Genomic DNA, 17,028 nt, shown 5'->3' with positions numbered 1-17,028 from the left:
TGTAAAGTTAGAACTACACAGAAAGGGGAAGTATAGTCACAGAATAATAAGAAGTGACCAAGATTTTCACTTTTATAAGTTGACTTTATAATGATTCAACGGGATTTTTTTATGGGTTCACTAGTGTATGGAGATAACAGTTGCAAGCTGGAGAACATAGCGGCCATTCTCTGTGACAGCTAACGTTCCTTTCTCTGAATGTCCTCCCACTGTCATGCTGTCCATTGTAGCACTACTCTGAGAAGATTCCAGCTGCATTGCCAACAGAGGGATCTGGCTTCCTGTGATCTCCTGGTGTCTACTATCTTCGGGAGCTGGTTCCCCAGAGTCAACTCTTCCAACACACAAGACTGAAAAGGGGCCTCCTTGTACCTTTCTGCACCTGGTGCAGGACTTTGAACTTGTCCTCTGAAAGGAAAATTAACTGCTTCACTAATTACTATGTTACCTAGTACAACTATTCTTCACTGTGATTCTGGAAGCCAAGGGACGTTTTCTATGATCATCTATATTATATTCATTGATATGTGTCTAACACTTCTTCCCTCTAAACACAAACAGAAGCCTTCATTCCCAGCTGTCTTGGGCATGTCTATGTATCAATGTACTACACACTCAGGCTGTCCTGGAAGGTCTCACTTGCAATTGGACCACTGTGTTGAGATCTCTACAACCTGCTCATGTGGACCCACAAGCTTCACTGTCATGGCCAAAACTCCTCTCCATCTCTTCTATCATTTATTCCTGTTACTTTCCATTGGTCATAGATTTATGGGATGTACTTTTGTCACAAGGAACTAATGGTCAGCCTTGAGAATTGGAGTGCTCAACATCCCTGGATAGAACGATGTAGGAAACACATTCCTGTAACTCTAAAGAGGCAGAAGGACTCACACCACTGTGCCCAGCCATTCTCTGTGACTGAAACACTACAACAGTCAGGATAAAACACATCCATTCTCAGGTCACTTCCCTTCCCTAGCTCAGAGGAGCTTTTCTGAATTGTTCTCAAATCAAGCAGTCCTTCACAGACATTCCTTCACAGTCCTGAGAATAAAGGACATCTATATGAACCACTAAGATGGAAGAGCAGGAAGGATGGTACGAGCAGAAACACCTTGTGTGAACAAGCTTCTTTTCCATTGACAGGCATCATGACCAAGGCTCTAGGAGAGGTGGAAGGCTACGTGGTGTCACAAAGAGGGAAGCCCTTATGACCAATGCTAAGCAAATAGAAATTCTCTCACCATGTGACATTTTAGAACACTTAGACTCCATAGGTATTGGATAGTAGTTGAGGCTCAAATATCTCTAGCATAATCCAGGCAGACAGAAAATAAGGGCTGGCCTTGGTAGCAAAGACAAACAAAGCTTAGAGATGGAGAAACTCAAGAACAGTCAAATTCATTCCTGACTTCCCTTGATCTTTGACTGTAGACCAAAAGCCATGCTTTTCCAATTCAGTAAGTTGAAACTCAGTCCCCAGTGTGTTGGTATTTGAGATAAGCCTGTTATCTGTAGGCGACTTAGTCTTTTAGGATTTCTATAACAAAGCACCATCGTCTGGGACTTTACAAACAGCAAATTTGCTTCTCAGGATTCTGCATATATAGATACCAGCACTTCTGGTTGTTGATGAGGGCTGCTTGCTGCCTCACAGGTGGTACCTTCTCCCAGTGGGAAGGAGAGTTCCCTAAGAGTCCCTCTTGTGGTGGTAACCTTTCATGCCCTAATTATCTCCACAAAACCATACTTCCTAATATTACCATGCTGGAGGGTAGGAACTCAGCACAATACTCAAACCTAATAGGAGATATTGAAGAGGAAGAAGAAGAAGGACTTAAACAAAGCCTCAGTCTTCAAAGAATAGGACTAAGTGGTTTTAAACAGAATGCTGTTAGGAAAGTGGCTAGAAAGCCATTGCAGTGGGGACATGAGGGCCATGACACTGGATAACAGGGAAGGCATTTTTGTAAGTAAGAGGTGAGAAGCATGGTGGGATTTTGTTATGTTCTGGGGCTTTGTAAAAGGTGAACCTTGCTGTGGAGGAAACTGAGTGATTAACTGAGGCTATTGCTAAGCAAAATATTGACAGTTATGTCTAAATCCTGATTATCATGAAATGTAAGAAGATAGATAAGACTCAGACGGCAGTATTGATCAGGGAAAAAGCAGAACTAAAATATGTAGGAAAAAAAATGATGTAGAAACTTCTCAAGCTACTCACATCAGAAAGAGTGGGGAAGCCAGCCTAGGAGAGAACAGATACTAAGGAATGACTGCAGGTGGCCGCAGAATCAGCCAGGATTCTCTAAGCCAAGAGGAATAACTGCTCTGTAGGCAATCCTTAGGTTTAGGCAATCCATGGGCAATCGCGGCAGACATCAGGGTTCAGTGAATCTCTCTGGAGGAGATCCAGGCTCTTGTGCCCTTGGGCAAGGAGTAAAGCAGAGACACACGGGGTGTAGTAAGCAAAGTAGAGGAACTTTCTAAGAGAGAATTCACTTTTGAGGGAGGAAGTATGTTAAAGCATAGGAAAGCTCTACTATTTAAAGACAATGTCTAAGCTCATCCAGAGCTTTCAGACCACGTTCTGTGGGGCCTGGAGCCAGTGGCATAGCATGAGCTTCCTGGGGTCTGAGGCAAGAGGCACAGTATGGGTTTCCTGGCTCATCCACATAGTGTGGGCTTCCTCTGGTCTGCTTTATTATTTGTACTTTATAAGCAACTCAGTGCGTCCTCTGTCTCATTAGCATTGTGAGCCTCTACCCAGGCATGTATGCGAGTCACTGGTTACCCTCACCTGCACCCATGGTTCTACACAGTTCTGGATGGTCTTGGTCTAGGGGCTTTTCAGTCATTGTTTTGGCCAACAGTTTGTCCTCAGTTGGTGATTTTCCACCTTTGCATGAGGAACTCTCGGCCTCACTCATCACCAACATTGCCTCTCCATCCCAGCCCCAGCGTACGAGAGCTGCCGCCATCAGATATAAGGGTTTATTCATTGCTTTTGGATTGCTCTGAACAAAATTCCTAAGAAAAATCTTAAAGGAGTAAATTATTTATTTTGAGTCATGCTTGAAGTGGTGTCATCCTGTAGAGGGCAGGGAAAGATGGAGCCCTCAGGGACACACCTCCAGGGTACTTGCTCTAACAAGCGCCCTCTTTCTTACCTTTAGTATCTCCCAATCAAGGGATTTATCTGTTCATCAAGTCATATTTGTCTGACTTATTACTTTGTTATCTGACCATCTCCAGAGATGAACACTTGAAGGTGATCTCAACTCCTAGCCCAACAGGGTTTATAGTCAAGATTAAACATCACGTGTGGCTTCAAGGGAGGGACCGTGGCCTGTGCATGACCTTAGAGCTGCCTCCCAGAGTCTGGTACAACATGGGCATTGGGGTTGACTTTCCTAACAAGTATAGAAAGCAAAAATGCATGTGTCTACATGATTCCATCTTCTCTTGCTTTGCAGAGCATAAGGGTCCAGAGGACATGGGTGCCTCCACCTAGGCTTCAAAAGGTAGACCAAAGCTAATCCTTCCTATACCCTAGACATTTATGCTCCTGAGAGTTTATACAGCCCCAACATGCCAGGTGCCTCTTTGGCCTCAGCTTCCTTAATAAACTGGGGCTCTGACCCTGGTTGTATCACCATCCATCACAGCCATCCAGCTCTGATGAGATCATAGGTAAATCATGCTTTGGTGACAATACAGAACTGAGATGTGATTTTATTACAAAAAAACAGATGACTCCTTGACCTGCGCTGTTAATCTCAGCACCACACTTCACACTGTTAATCTTCACACATGGTGTCAAGACCTCTCATGCTTCCTACACCAGAGGCAGGCTCAGCCTCAGGGAATGCTGGCTTTAGAAAGTCAGACTAAATGCCAGGAACCACTCTGCCCAAATTAATTGGACTTTTAACTATCAGCACTTAGTGAATAAATAAAATGTCTATATAATTTTCCAAGTATAGAACAGAATGTAATTAAATTGAAATTAAAGTTCATAAACCTTATTTTAGAAGGTGGTTAGCGAGTAAAATTATGAACTAAAGCCTAGGTTCTGCAGACAAAGAAGACACTACTTTTTAAAATAATAGCAACAACCCTAATGAGAAGAACTATGTTTTGACTAGGCGACATACCAGGTTTGGGGACAGATGGTATTGAAATAAGCAAGATTTTTTTCACTCTAAAGGCAATTCTCTAACAGCGAGCTCTCCAATTACGATTTATGAAGCAGGTAAAGTTGTGGAAGATATTGGTTAACATCTCTACTATTCTTGCTTGGCCTGTTGTTCAGTGGTAGAATATCTGCTAGCTTCCATGATGTTTGGGTTCATCCTATACCAGTCATAGATACATAGATAAGTAGTAGAGAGATAACAAGTGATAGGTGATAGATAAACAAATTAATGATAGATAGATAGATAGATAGATAGATAGATAGATAGATAGATAGATAGATAGATAGAAGATACACATAGAATATATTCAATAGCAATAGATTACATTGAATGCTAAATATGGTACTTTATGAAAACTGTGTCCATTAACTAAACTTCCTGTTTTCTTCCTAAAAAAGTATAACATGTTATGGTTACAAAGAATCCTTTGGTGCCCCCACTCTTCTTCCTCAGACTCATCCATCAGGTTGTATCTCCTGGTGCCTCCAGCCCAGCCCTTTCTTCTCTATACACCATCTCCATCTCTGAAGGATGTCACTCATATCCCCTTTGTGCCATGCACACACAACCTGTGTCATCTCCCACATCCCACAGTTAAACTAACACAGCTGAGTTCTGACATCTCTGAATGAGGTTGAAAAGTTAAGTCAGTTAACAGGGACCCTGTCCCAGCACATGGATCTGGCCTTCTCTGCTTGGCTTCCCCAGCGAATTCATTTGAGTCAGTTGTTTTTGCTAAGTCAGTGCAACGTTCTAAAATGTTAAATTCTGGTCTTTGACAGGAAGAAAAGTGTGACTTGCTGAACACTGGAGAGCTGTTGGTTATACTGTTGTGGAATAGGTGCTGTGACAAGCTAGAGGGAAGGTAGCTCTACTCAGACAATCTGAAACTAGCCGCATTCTGTGTCCTCAATAGTTCATGGGAAGACACACTGATGGCCTTTGAAATTGGAGTCCTTCACCACATGAGCACACTGCCAAGAATAAAGATAATGTCCCTCCCCACAGCATTCAACCAAAGCAGCTGTACTCCAGGGCCCCACACCTCGGCACAGATCTGAACATGAGAGCCAAAAGGAGGCATGTGTATGCCTAGGAACCTCAGTGAGAAGGTGGGTCTGGGCTCTGCTCTCGGCTCTTGCTCAGCATCCACCATGTGGGTCTGGGCTCCGCCCTCTGCTCAGCATCTGCCATGATAGCAAAGCAGAGTGGAAAGACTCTGAGGAAAAAAGATTATCTGTTCCACCCTGAAGGCCCCAGTTAACCTAGACCTAGAACAACTTCCTTATGAGTCATGCTCTCAAACGCTTGTGCATGTCAGCCAACAGGAGAATCTGGTGACAGCGTTCCAGGTTTTACAAGGTCAAGCATCATTTTAAAGGAAAAAAAAAAGCCTGTTTAGACACAGAAAAATATTTTTGTATGTGCATAAGAAACTTACAAAGTAAATGACCCAAAATTTTCTACTGGAAATCCATGTAGTAAGCTGTAGGGTGGATGTGGTAGCTGGATCTCGGGGTAAATTGATTCTCTGAGAAATCCCAACACTGATCTCCACAGTGGCTGTGCTGGTTTTCAGGCCCACCAGCAATGAACCATTAGTTACCCCACTTCTTCACCAGCATCTGCTCTCATTTGTTTTATTAATCTTGGCCATTCTGACTGGGGTGAGATGGAATCTCTCAGTGGTTTTGATTTTCACTTCATGGGTGACTAAGGGTGTTGAACATTGCTTTAAGTGTGCCTCGGCCACTTCTCTCTCATCTTCTGAAAATGATCTTCTCAGTTCGTCGCTCCTTTTTAATTTGGTTGTTTTCTTTTTCGTTTTTGTTTTTTAGGATTTATTTATTTATTTTATGTCTGTGAGTACATTTTCGCTGTCTTCAGACATACCAGAAGATAGCATCGGATCCTGATACAGATGGTTTGTGAGCCATCGTGTGTTTGCTGGGAATTGAACTCAGGACCTTTGGGAGAGCAGTCAGTGCTCGTAACTGCTGAGCCATCTCTCCATCCCTTGTGATTTGTTTTCTTGATGCCTGTTGGTTGGTTGGTTGGTTGGCTGGTTTTTGTTCTGATTTTTATTTTTGTTTTGCTTTGCTTTTGGTTCTTTTTATATTCTAGGTATTAATCCTCTATCAGATATGTAATTGCTAAAGATCCTTTCCCATTCTGTAGCCTGCCACTTTGCTCAAATGATGAAGCCCTTTGCTGTGCAAAAGTCTTTTAGCTTTATGGGGTCTCATTTACTAATTGTTGTTCTTAATTCTTGCTCTCCTGGGTCCTTTTTGAAAGTCCTTTCCTACAGCAGTAAGTTTAAGTGGACTCTCCCACTTCCTCTCCTATCCAGTTCAGGATATCTCAGCTTGCATTTTAGTCCTTGATCCACCTGTAGTTGAGTTTTTGTGCAGGGTGATAGACATAGATCTGTTTTCATTCTTCTAGATACAACTATCCAGTTTAACCAGCACCACTTTTTGAAGATGCTATCTTTTCTCCAGTGTGTACTTTCCTCCTTTTTCTCAAAAATCTGGTATCCATAGGTGTGTAGCCTCACGTCTGTCTTCAGTTTGGTCCCATTAATCAATGGTCTGTTTTGATGCCCATTCCATGCTATTTTAATTAGTATAGCTCTGAAGTACAACTAGAAATCCGAGACAGTAATATCTCCAGTAGTTCCTTAATTACTCAGGATAGTTTTCTTTCTTGGGGTTTTATGTTTCTGTATGAAGTTTAAAGTTTTATTTCAATTTCTGTGGAGAATTGTGTCAGATTTTGGAGAGAATTATGTAGGTTGGTTTTGGTAGAATTGTCATCTTTACTATATTAATCTTATTGATGCATAAGCATGGGGTATTTTTTGATATTTTTATTAGGTATTTTCCTCAATTACATTTCCAATGCTATCCCAAAAGTCCCCCATACCCTCCTCCCAACTCCCCTACCCACCCACTCCCACTTTTTGGCCCTGGCGTTCCACTGTACTGGGGCATATAAAGTTTGCGTGTCCAATGGGCCTCTCTTTCCAGTGATGGCCGACTAGGCCATCTTTTGATACATAGCATGGGGTATTTTTACATCTTCTGATGTCTTCTAATTTTCTTGGTGCCTTGAAGTTTTTTGTTTTTGTTTTTGTTTTTTAAACAAGTCTTTCATTTGCTTGATTAGAGTTATTTAAATGATATTTTTGAAGCTACTGTGAAATGTAGTGTTTCTCTGATGATTTTTTCAGTATGTTTGTCATTTGTATATAGAAAAGCTGCCAATTTTTATTATTATTATTATTAATTGTGTATCCTGCTACTTTGCTTAAAGTGTTTATCAGCAGTTTTTGGAAGTCTTTGGTGTCTTTTATGTATTAAAATAATATACTCTGACATGAAGTTGGATTGGTAGGGAAGAAGTAAGGAGGTTCTAAGATGACTTGACAGAAGGGAAAAATATAATCAAAATATATTGTATGAAAAAATTCAAATAATTTAAAGTGTGTGTGTGTGTGTGTGTGTGTGTGTGTGTGTGTGAAAGCCCATTTAGGAATTGAATGGGGTACACAGAGACAGTGAAATAAGCATGGAATGATTGTATTATTATGGATTTTATGGTATCCATTTGTGGTACGAGGATAAATGCCAATATTATAGAGATACCAGATAACATAGCTTATCCGCTTAACAAAGCTGCTGTCAGTCATGTTGTTGGAACATCTTAGGCCAACTGAGAAGAATCTCCTGAGTCTTCAGCAAAGCTATTAAGGTGGCACTATAGACCCGAAGCATCTGTCCCCTGAAAAATTCATAGGTTGAAGCCCTAACAGTCAGCACTTCTGAATGTGGTTATTTTTGCAAACAGGAGCCATATGAATGTAGTTAGTTAAGATGAAGTCCTTATGGTGGGCCCTAGCCCCATATGCTGTCATCATAAAAGCAGGAAACTTGGACACACACAAATGAATACAGAAGGAAGACGATGAAAAGAGACAAGAAGCAGCATCCATGTCTGTGAGCCCAGGACAGAGGCCGGATCAGATTCCCCTTCAGTCTCAGAAGGATCTCACCCTTCAGTGGCTCTATCTTGGGCTCCTAGACTGCATGGCTACAGTATAGAACACTTCAGTTGTCTAAGGTGCCTTCCTGTGGACAGTCTCAGCAGCTGAGACACCGTGAAGCTCCACCCACACAATGCCCTTCAGGAGCTGGCAGTCAGTTCCCCTTTCCTGTGATAGCTCTGAAGACTGGAGCGCCCATGGACCCAGCAGCACCCACCAGGCACTCCAGCTCTTCCAGTGTCCAGTCCCACACTCATAACCTGGTAGCTCGTGGTCCCCAGAGGCCTAAAGAAAGCAGCCAATTCTCTCCACAGCCTCCTTCCCAGAAGCACTCTAAGCAGGCTACAGCACTAACTAGGCAATTACAGACATCGATCTCTGTCAGGAGTCTGTTTCATTAGCTTCACATAGACATGACTGCCCTGGAGCAAAACTGCAGAATAATAGTAGAGGCTGCAGGGGAAAGTCTCAGGCTGCCCAGACACAGTCCCATGTCTGAACCCTGGAGGATTTGGCTGGTGACAGTGTTGTAAGGACAGCCGTGAAAGAGCAGCTCAAGGAGCAGGAGAACGAAGGGCCAGTGTTTCTGGAAGCTAATAGAGAGGGAGGGGCCTCGTGATGAAAAATGGATTGATTCCCGTGAGTGGCAGTTCTGCTGGAAAGGCATGCTCACCCTAGCACTAGCCTCAACCAGAATACAGATGGGACTCAGCCAGATCGATACCAGTGGCTTTTGGAGACGGATGCTTCTTGAAGGCCCAGACCCTAGTCCTGGCCTCACTGATGAGCAGCAGTTGACTCTCCCCTGGACTGTCCCACAATCCACCTGAGTCATCACTCTGCACTCACATGTGAGAAGTGGGACAGGCTCCTGGGGAAAGACCTGAGCAGACTGAAGGAGTAGAGAGAGTCAGAGTGGGCACTTGACCTGAGGTCAGTGGCTCCACACTCTCCTTTCAGCCCAGGCTCTCTTGAATCAAGCTGTCTGGTCCCGTGGTTTTAGAACAAAGACTGGAGAGAGCTAGGTGGAGGAGTGACCAGCAGGGTGGCGGCCATCTTGGATCTGTCATAATTATCAGAACTATTGCTAACTTTAATAAACATGAATCAAATAAGTAACCAGAAAGTCAAAGCAAATGTTTATCAAGAGGAAAATAAATTACCTCTAAGAAGCTGCTAGCTCCGTCTAGGGCATAGGTCAGAGGTCAAGAAGCAGCCATAGAGAGGTATGAGGGCACTGTTTCGATGCATTGTGGTCATCTGAGGATGGGGGCGTGGCTTCTGTAGAAGGTGCTTCCAGGGAAGAGGGGCACAGGCACCATTGCATTCACAGCCCTGATGCTAATTATCAGAGCAGAAGTCTGAGCACTAAAACCCACTACAGGTTGGTATCACAGTTGCTGAGGGCACATTCATCCAGTGGATCCCTGACAGGACACCTCCTCACTCACACAACACTGCTAAATAATTCTGGGATTCACAGACAATGATTCTCTCCCAGCATCTCACACTAGACCACAGTCCTGCCTTTACCCCTCCCTACAGGAGATCCTTGTAGCACCTGAGTTGGCCAGCTGTCATGCTACACACAGGACAAAGCCTAAAAGATTTTGTCTCATAGGTGTCAGCCCAGAACAGCCAGGGAGAGTCTGTGTCTTGGTAAGGAAATGTCTAGGCCATGAGATAGTATTAGGCAGCCAAGGAAGGGTATAAAGTCAGTGTTCTCCACCAGTATGTAACACAACCCCATTCCAACAGAACTCTTTCAACGTTGGCCTGACACACACCTCTCACACCAGGGAATTGTTGAAGGATCTGGTGGTGGCTGTCCCACTGGTGGGCTGGCCTTCCAGAGACATACCACAGCATATGCATAGAGTCAACTCTATGGGCTGTAAGAGTTGAGTCAGATTATACCCAAGCCCACAAGCTGGAAGGGAAGAAAAGCACAGCTGGATGGACTGGGGTCAACCAGACAGGAGTTGCCTAACTCAGAGACTCCTGAGCTTCTAACATGAATCAGGGACATCTTAGAATCAGGGAAACGTCACCAACAGAAAAAGAGATTCCAGGTTCTATCAGTGTCTTGTCTTCTGTGTGTATCAGCATGCCCTGTTCGCTCGTTCCCACCCAGCTGCTGGTGGCTCACTGGCAGAGGGGCTGAGGCCATGTGCTAAAGACTTCTCATAGGTAACACATGTACCTGCGAGACTTCTATCCCTAGACCTAAGCATCAACACTGTGTGCTTGCTTCCATGGCCCTTTTGGTCTGATTCCCAGCATGTCTTCCATCATCCAATGCTACACAGCCCTGCTGACTTCCTCAAGGAACTGGCACTGCTGGGGCTGTGAGAAACCAACTTTCTCAAGGCTCGGGATAGCTTGGTGGCGAATGAGGTGGAAAAGCTTCAGAGCACACCATTCTAGATCAGCATCTTATTGCCTGTGGAAGCCTGGCTGTGTATGGCAGGAGGCTCTGCTGGTCTAGGCCAGCAGACAACATACCTGGCTCCTTTATGTTTTTCTGCTTGCACTTATGACTGGAGCAGCCTCAGCAGCCTGCTGCCTGCAAGCCATTCCAAGTATCACAGAGGGAAAATGACACCACAGCAAAGAATAAGTCGGCTGTGATGCCGAAGAGACACATGATAAATTGAAATGATGAAGCCCAGATGCCAGCACACACTCGGGTAGGAGGAATCATTTATCAAATGTCCGGCACCATATACAACAGAAATAGTTTTAAAGGTTTGGGTTGGTAGATAGAGAAATTGGCACTTTTACGAAAGGTTTATATAAAAACCCAATTTGAAGTTTTAGCTTAGCAAACTATGCTTTCAAAGTGAGTGAGTGGTGCGTATTTTATCTAAGAGACATTCCTTTGCATTTACCACAGGCACCATTTAGCACATTTCCTGACACATTGCTGACATGTCATCCCAGTAAGACCTGGCTCCTGAGAATGTGAATTCTGTGTAAGCATAGACTTTATACCTGGCTCCACAGCGCATCGTTCCTACCATGCACAGAACTGAGCAGAGATCATGAACACCATCAGAACTGTAGGTGTCCTTGACTGTGTGGTAAGTAGCTTCGAACACACCTCCTCTAGTTGGATTCCAGCTGTGTCTCCACTGAGCACTTCTCTGCAGGTCCCTAGCAACCATGAACTGGATGGAGACAGCTCATGCAGTGTGATGGAATTTTTCTCTCCTGGGCTTCCATGAGAACGTTCTCAGCTACTGTCTCTACTCACTCGATGGTGGGGCCACCATCACCACCATCTTTATTACTGTCTCCTCTCTGGGGCGGCCACCTTGGTCATTTCATTTCTACTTTACTTCTGAAAACACATAAGTGTGTCTTTGTGTGCCTATGACAACATCTCAGGGGAGAAATGAACATGTCTCATTGTGTAGGAGAGTAGACTGAGGCCTGGTGAGGTTGTGCGTAGAGTCACAGTCGCAGGAAGATCGTCAGTTCCAGTTTAGGTCTTTGGACTTTTCACTGTAGTGTTCCGTCCAGAACAAGTTTTCTTGCTTCTGAAACCTCCGTGACTATACACTGCACAGGCCTCCCTTTATGTGTGGTGATGCCCAGTCTTCGACTGTGTGTCTTAAATTGGGATGGTAACTGCCCCTTCAAGCCTACCTATACAGAATAAAGTTCGCCATTTCTATTTTTCCACTCACTTCTTCCTGAATCATAAAGCTTTGGAAAATACCTAACTCCATAAAAAAAATTCTACTATATCTTTTTGCTATATCGCACTACATCCCAGAATCCCTGTGTGCATAGTAGATGTGTTTGTAGGAGGCACATGACCTACCTTGGCTTCCCCCACTCCTATTCTTACACTCTTAGTTTTGATCATTTCCCATCTTGACTGAGCCCTTACCATGCTGATCTGCATCCATGCTGACTGGCTCCTGGTTCCTGGAGTCAGAGAGCACTACAGCTAAGCTTCTTCCATCACAAGGATGGAGCATCCTCTATCCCCCAATTCAGTGGGAGTCACAGTTCCCTCCCTGAGCATTTAATCAGCTTACTTATTGGGGCCTGGGGATCAGTGAGCTAGAGCTACTGAATAAGCTACAACAGCCCAGGGTTTTCAACAGCAGACATGTATTGTCTCATAAACTGGGGGCTGCAAGTTTGAGTCTGGAGCATGGAAGGCTGTTTCCTCTCGGGAGTTGTGAAAGAAGCCCACCCAGAATTCCTCTCGTTGTTATAACTTGAATGTAAAATGCATATCGTATGCTCATGTGCTGAATATTTGGTCCCCAGCTAGCAGATCAATTTGGGGAGATTCTAAACATTTTAGAATCAAGCCTAGCTACAGGAGAGAGGGCACTGGAAGTGTTATTGAAAGTGATATCTGGAACCTCGTCCCATTTTCTCCCTACTCCTTGACTGTCATGAGACAAACCGTTCTGGTCCTACATGCATACACCCCCCCCCATGCTGACTACTTGATACAAGCTAGATTCATTTTTGAAAAAGGAAGCTGAACAAAGAAAATGCCCTCATGAGATTGGCTTGGGACAAGCCTGTGGTGCACTTCTTTGATTGATGATTGAGACGGAAGGGTTCAATGCACTGTGGACTGGTGGGTTAGTCCTGAGTGCTATATGAAAGGAGGATGAGCAAGGCATGGAGAACAAATGAGTAAGCTCTGCCTCACTGAGGGCCCAGAAACAAGAAAGTGAATATGATATGCTGAAACTGTGAGGCAAAAGAAATCGCCTTCCCCTTTTATATTGATGTTTTGGGGTATTTTGTATCACTGAGATAGAAACTTGATTAGCACAGTAAATTAGCACCAAAATGTGTGACCTGAAAAGACCAAAACGTGTGACGAGCTGACAATTTTGTGTTTCAGATTTATTTGCTATTGGTTTTCAAGAAGAACGTGGAAAAGCTTGGAGAACCAAGCTAGAAATGGCTTACAGTATCGTATACAAGCTCAGATACGGTTCTGGGGCACTCAGAAGCCTAAAAGGCCAAGAAGGATACGGGCAGAAAAGGCTCATAAGTCTCAGACAGGAATTAAGTCTCTATCAGGACATAGAGGCAAAGTCCATTCATATTATATTCCAACAGCTTTGTCTACCTTTTATCTGTGGCCTAAGACTGTGGAGGTTGGAAATGAAAGAACAGTTAATCAGGTATAAAAAAAAATCTACTTTGAAAACAAACCATCCAGCATGCAGGCTTCAACACAAGTGTTGCTGTCTGCTTTCAGTCAGAGCCAGGACTGAAATTGGCAATTGCTCTAGAAAAGTTAGCATAAAATTGGGTTGAAGACGGCATGGCATCTGAAGAAATTTGTGCTATTTTAAAGACAACTGCCTTCACCATCAGGAAACGGGGAAGACATGTTGGGAGAACCTCAGAAACTGGCCTAACCCCACCTGTCCCTGACTGAATAATATGAAAGACTAGAATGGTCTAAAACTCTCCCCTAGAGAAGCGAGAACCTCAGAGCATCCAGCTCTCACAGGGACACCCAAGGAGCTGCCTTTCCGGGATTTGTTTTTCAGCTTCCTGCCACCCCAATGCTCAGAAGCCAATGCTATGACTATGGTTGCCTGATGTTTGAGGCAGTGATGGAACCTTGAGGGCTCTGCAATAGTCAGTAAACTCAATAGGATATCGTTATTAGTTGTGATGAAGGTAGGAGGTAGCCTGAAGGTGTAGGTCACTTCGGTGGGTCTTTGAGGCTGTCTTTTCCATACTTCGTCCCGTATTCCCTCTGTTTTGTGTCCTCCATACGGTATATAACTTCTTCCTCTACTCACCCCCCCCCATTCTGTTGTTAATTATCTCACTCAGAAGCAAGCGATTACTCACATAAATCTCTGAAAGTGTGATCTAAAAGAAAGCCTTTCCCCTCATGCTGTCTCTATCAAGTATTTGGTCACAGCAATGATGAGATGGATACAGTAACCCTCTATTTTTATTTTCCCGAAGGGGTTCGCAGTTAAAAGCATGTCTCGAGACTGTTGAACAGTGTTGGAGCTATTGATTTGGGAATACTCAGAGATAAATGCATTTTTTCATTATGAGATGGCCATGAGCTTTTGGAAGCCAGGGGAATAGTATTATAGCTTGAGTGTAAGATGTCCCCCACAGGTTTGTGGTATCGAATGCTTGTTCCCCAGCCTTGTCACTATTTTGGGAGTTGGTATACGGGTTAGGGTATAGCTGAAAGAAGAATGCCACTGGGGCATACCTCTGAAAATATACTTTATGTAGCCAGTGGTGAAATCCTCCCTCCCTCGGTCCCTCTGTCCCTTTCTTCCCTCTCTCCATATCTTCCTTCCTCCCTACTTTCAATTTTCCTTTTTCCCCCAACTGCCATGAGTTGAGCATCTCTGGCCTTCTATACCCTCCATTCTATGTTGCTTTGTCTTACCAAATACTCAGTAACCGTGTGCCTGGCTATGATTGACTAAATTCCTCCCTTTGTGTTATTTCTGCAGTATCTTGATCATATCTATGAAATGCTAACAAGCAAGTCACTACAAAAGGCTTCAGTCAATATTTGACTTTCTTTGTCTTATAGACATATCCCCCTGACCTTGCCTTTCATCTTGACATGAGGTTTCCCCGTGTGTGCATTTATCTCTGTGTATAAGTCTCCCTTATAAGCGAAGATATCTGCCATATTGGGTGTCTGATCCTAGTAACTTCATTTTAATGGGATCACCTTTGGGAGCTACCTATCCCCAAATGAAGTTCCATGCCAAGGTTTGGGCATGAAGGATCATAAGACAACCCATGAAGCTGGCATTAGTGAGTTAACTGTAGACCTTGTTGCTATATAATACTTTCTTATGCCCATGCTTCCTATCTCAAACTCAGGATATTAGTTCTTACAGGGATGTGTCCTTGTGGCAGTCAAAGAAGGTGATACCTAGAAGGGTTTGAAAAGGCATTTAGCACACAGACTTTCTCAGTAGCTCATAGCTGTGATTACTGCTATTAAAATCTCAGTTGGGAAAGCAAGGATTTGAAATGTTTACAACACTTGGGGTTTTTATAAGCGGACTCAAGTTCAAATAAGTGGACACAGGAGAATGAAATTAAAGCTGGTCAACCAGGAACTGGCAGCAAACCATTGGAATTAAAGCTGGCCAATCAGGAACTGACAGCTAACTAATGAAATTAAAGTTGGCCAATCAGAACTTAACAGCTAAGCTTTGACCAGGACGGCTCCATTTTCTTCATCCTGATTCTCATTGCATGTTGCATAATTGGCCCTCACATCCCCTTAGTGGGGCCCTGAACCTCTAATGATCTAGTGCTCCTCAACTTATCACTTGCTCTGTAAATTTGAAAGAAAAACTTTAATATACCATGAACCTAAGTGTACCTTTTAATGCTCTTTAGACCTCAAAAAATTTATGAATACATATATGTGTGTGTGTGTATATATGTGTGTGTGTGTGTGTGTGTGTGTGTGTGTGTGTGTGTGTGTGTGTGTGCGGTAGAGAATACATGTGCCATACAGGACAGCCTGCAGTGACACAATGGGAGGATTAGGGGTGACATCTTCTGTAGATTGGCCTTGGGAGGGCTGTCTGTCACTCCTTCATGCTCTGCTTGCTGGCACTGTTTATCTGAAGCTCTGGCCTGTGCAGAGAGGCCCTACTTCTGTCTCTTCCAATCTCTTCAAATATTCATTTCCCTCTGCTCATCTCCTTCAAGCAACCCATGCCAGTATACAGTTCGATTCGGATATAGAGACAGAGTTATAACTCAATTCTGATTTTGGTTTTGCAATTCTCAAGGGCAAGTTGACTAGCCCCTTGTTCAAAGTATGTTGAAGGAAGCCGATCTTTAATCTGCCTGAGGCTGCATCTCTATGTTCCACAGCACTCGCTGAGGAGAACCTTGGTGAGATGTGCTGCAGAATGTAAGCTATGTTGTATGCAAGAGAACTACACCCAGACAAACAATGCATGCCGTGAGAGGTTGGACAGCTGCCCTTTTCAGACAGGTAGAAAAAAACAGACTGGCACGTGGCACACAGTCCAGGCAGCAGACAAAAGCGCAGAGGACTGTGAGGCCAGCTCATGCAGAGCCCATTGAGAGGAGGCTCCTATTGTGATTTGCATATGACATGTCCCCAAGTGTTCCAGTATTGAAGGCTTGTTCCCCAGTTGTCGGTGCTACCGAGAGACAGTTGGCTCTCGGGGGCACCAACTTCCCTGACACACTAAACTTCTAATGAGTACATGGCTGAACGGGCTGTTAAGACTGGGAACCACTGGAGGAATCGAGTCACTTTAAGCACACCTCAGCAGGGTAGGCCTTGTCCCTAGCCTGTTATTCTGTTTGTTTACTCTGATTCATGGATACCTTGTGGTGAACATCATGGCCACAATGTCTGCCGCAGAGGCAGATGACCATGAACTGTTGCCTCTAAAACTGTTAGCCGAGGACTGACTTCTTTTAAACTGTTTCTGGAAAATTTCTTTCCCAGTGGTAAAGGCAGCAGGAAAAGGCCTAGGTGTTTCTGGAGCCTTGGGGACAGAAGAAGGGGCAATATCTCCTCCTACCACTTAGCTCTGCCTTTGTCTCCATCACATGAGTCTCCACATGCTCTGCCCTGCTGGATAAATGTCCCCATTACCTGAGCTACTGTTCTCTGACCCTCTGCCAGCTGGACTGAAACTCCCAAAACTTTGAACCAAAAATCAATCTTTCCTCCCTGAACTTATTTTGCTGGTGCATGACGTCATAATGACAAAAAAACCGAACACAGCCACAGAT

This window comes from Mus musculus, chromosome 13, assembly GCF_000001635.26.
Source record: "Mus musculus strain C57BL/6J chromosome 13, GRCm38.p6 C57BL/6J".
Taxonomy (NCBI): Eukaryota; Metazoa; Chordata; class Mammalia; order Rodentia; family Muridae; genus Mus; species Mus musculus.
This window is presented reverse-complemented; position numbering follows the sequence as displayed.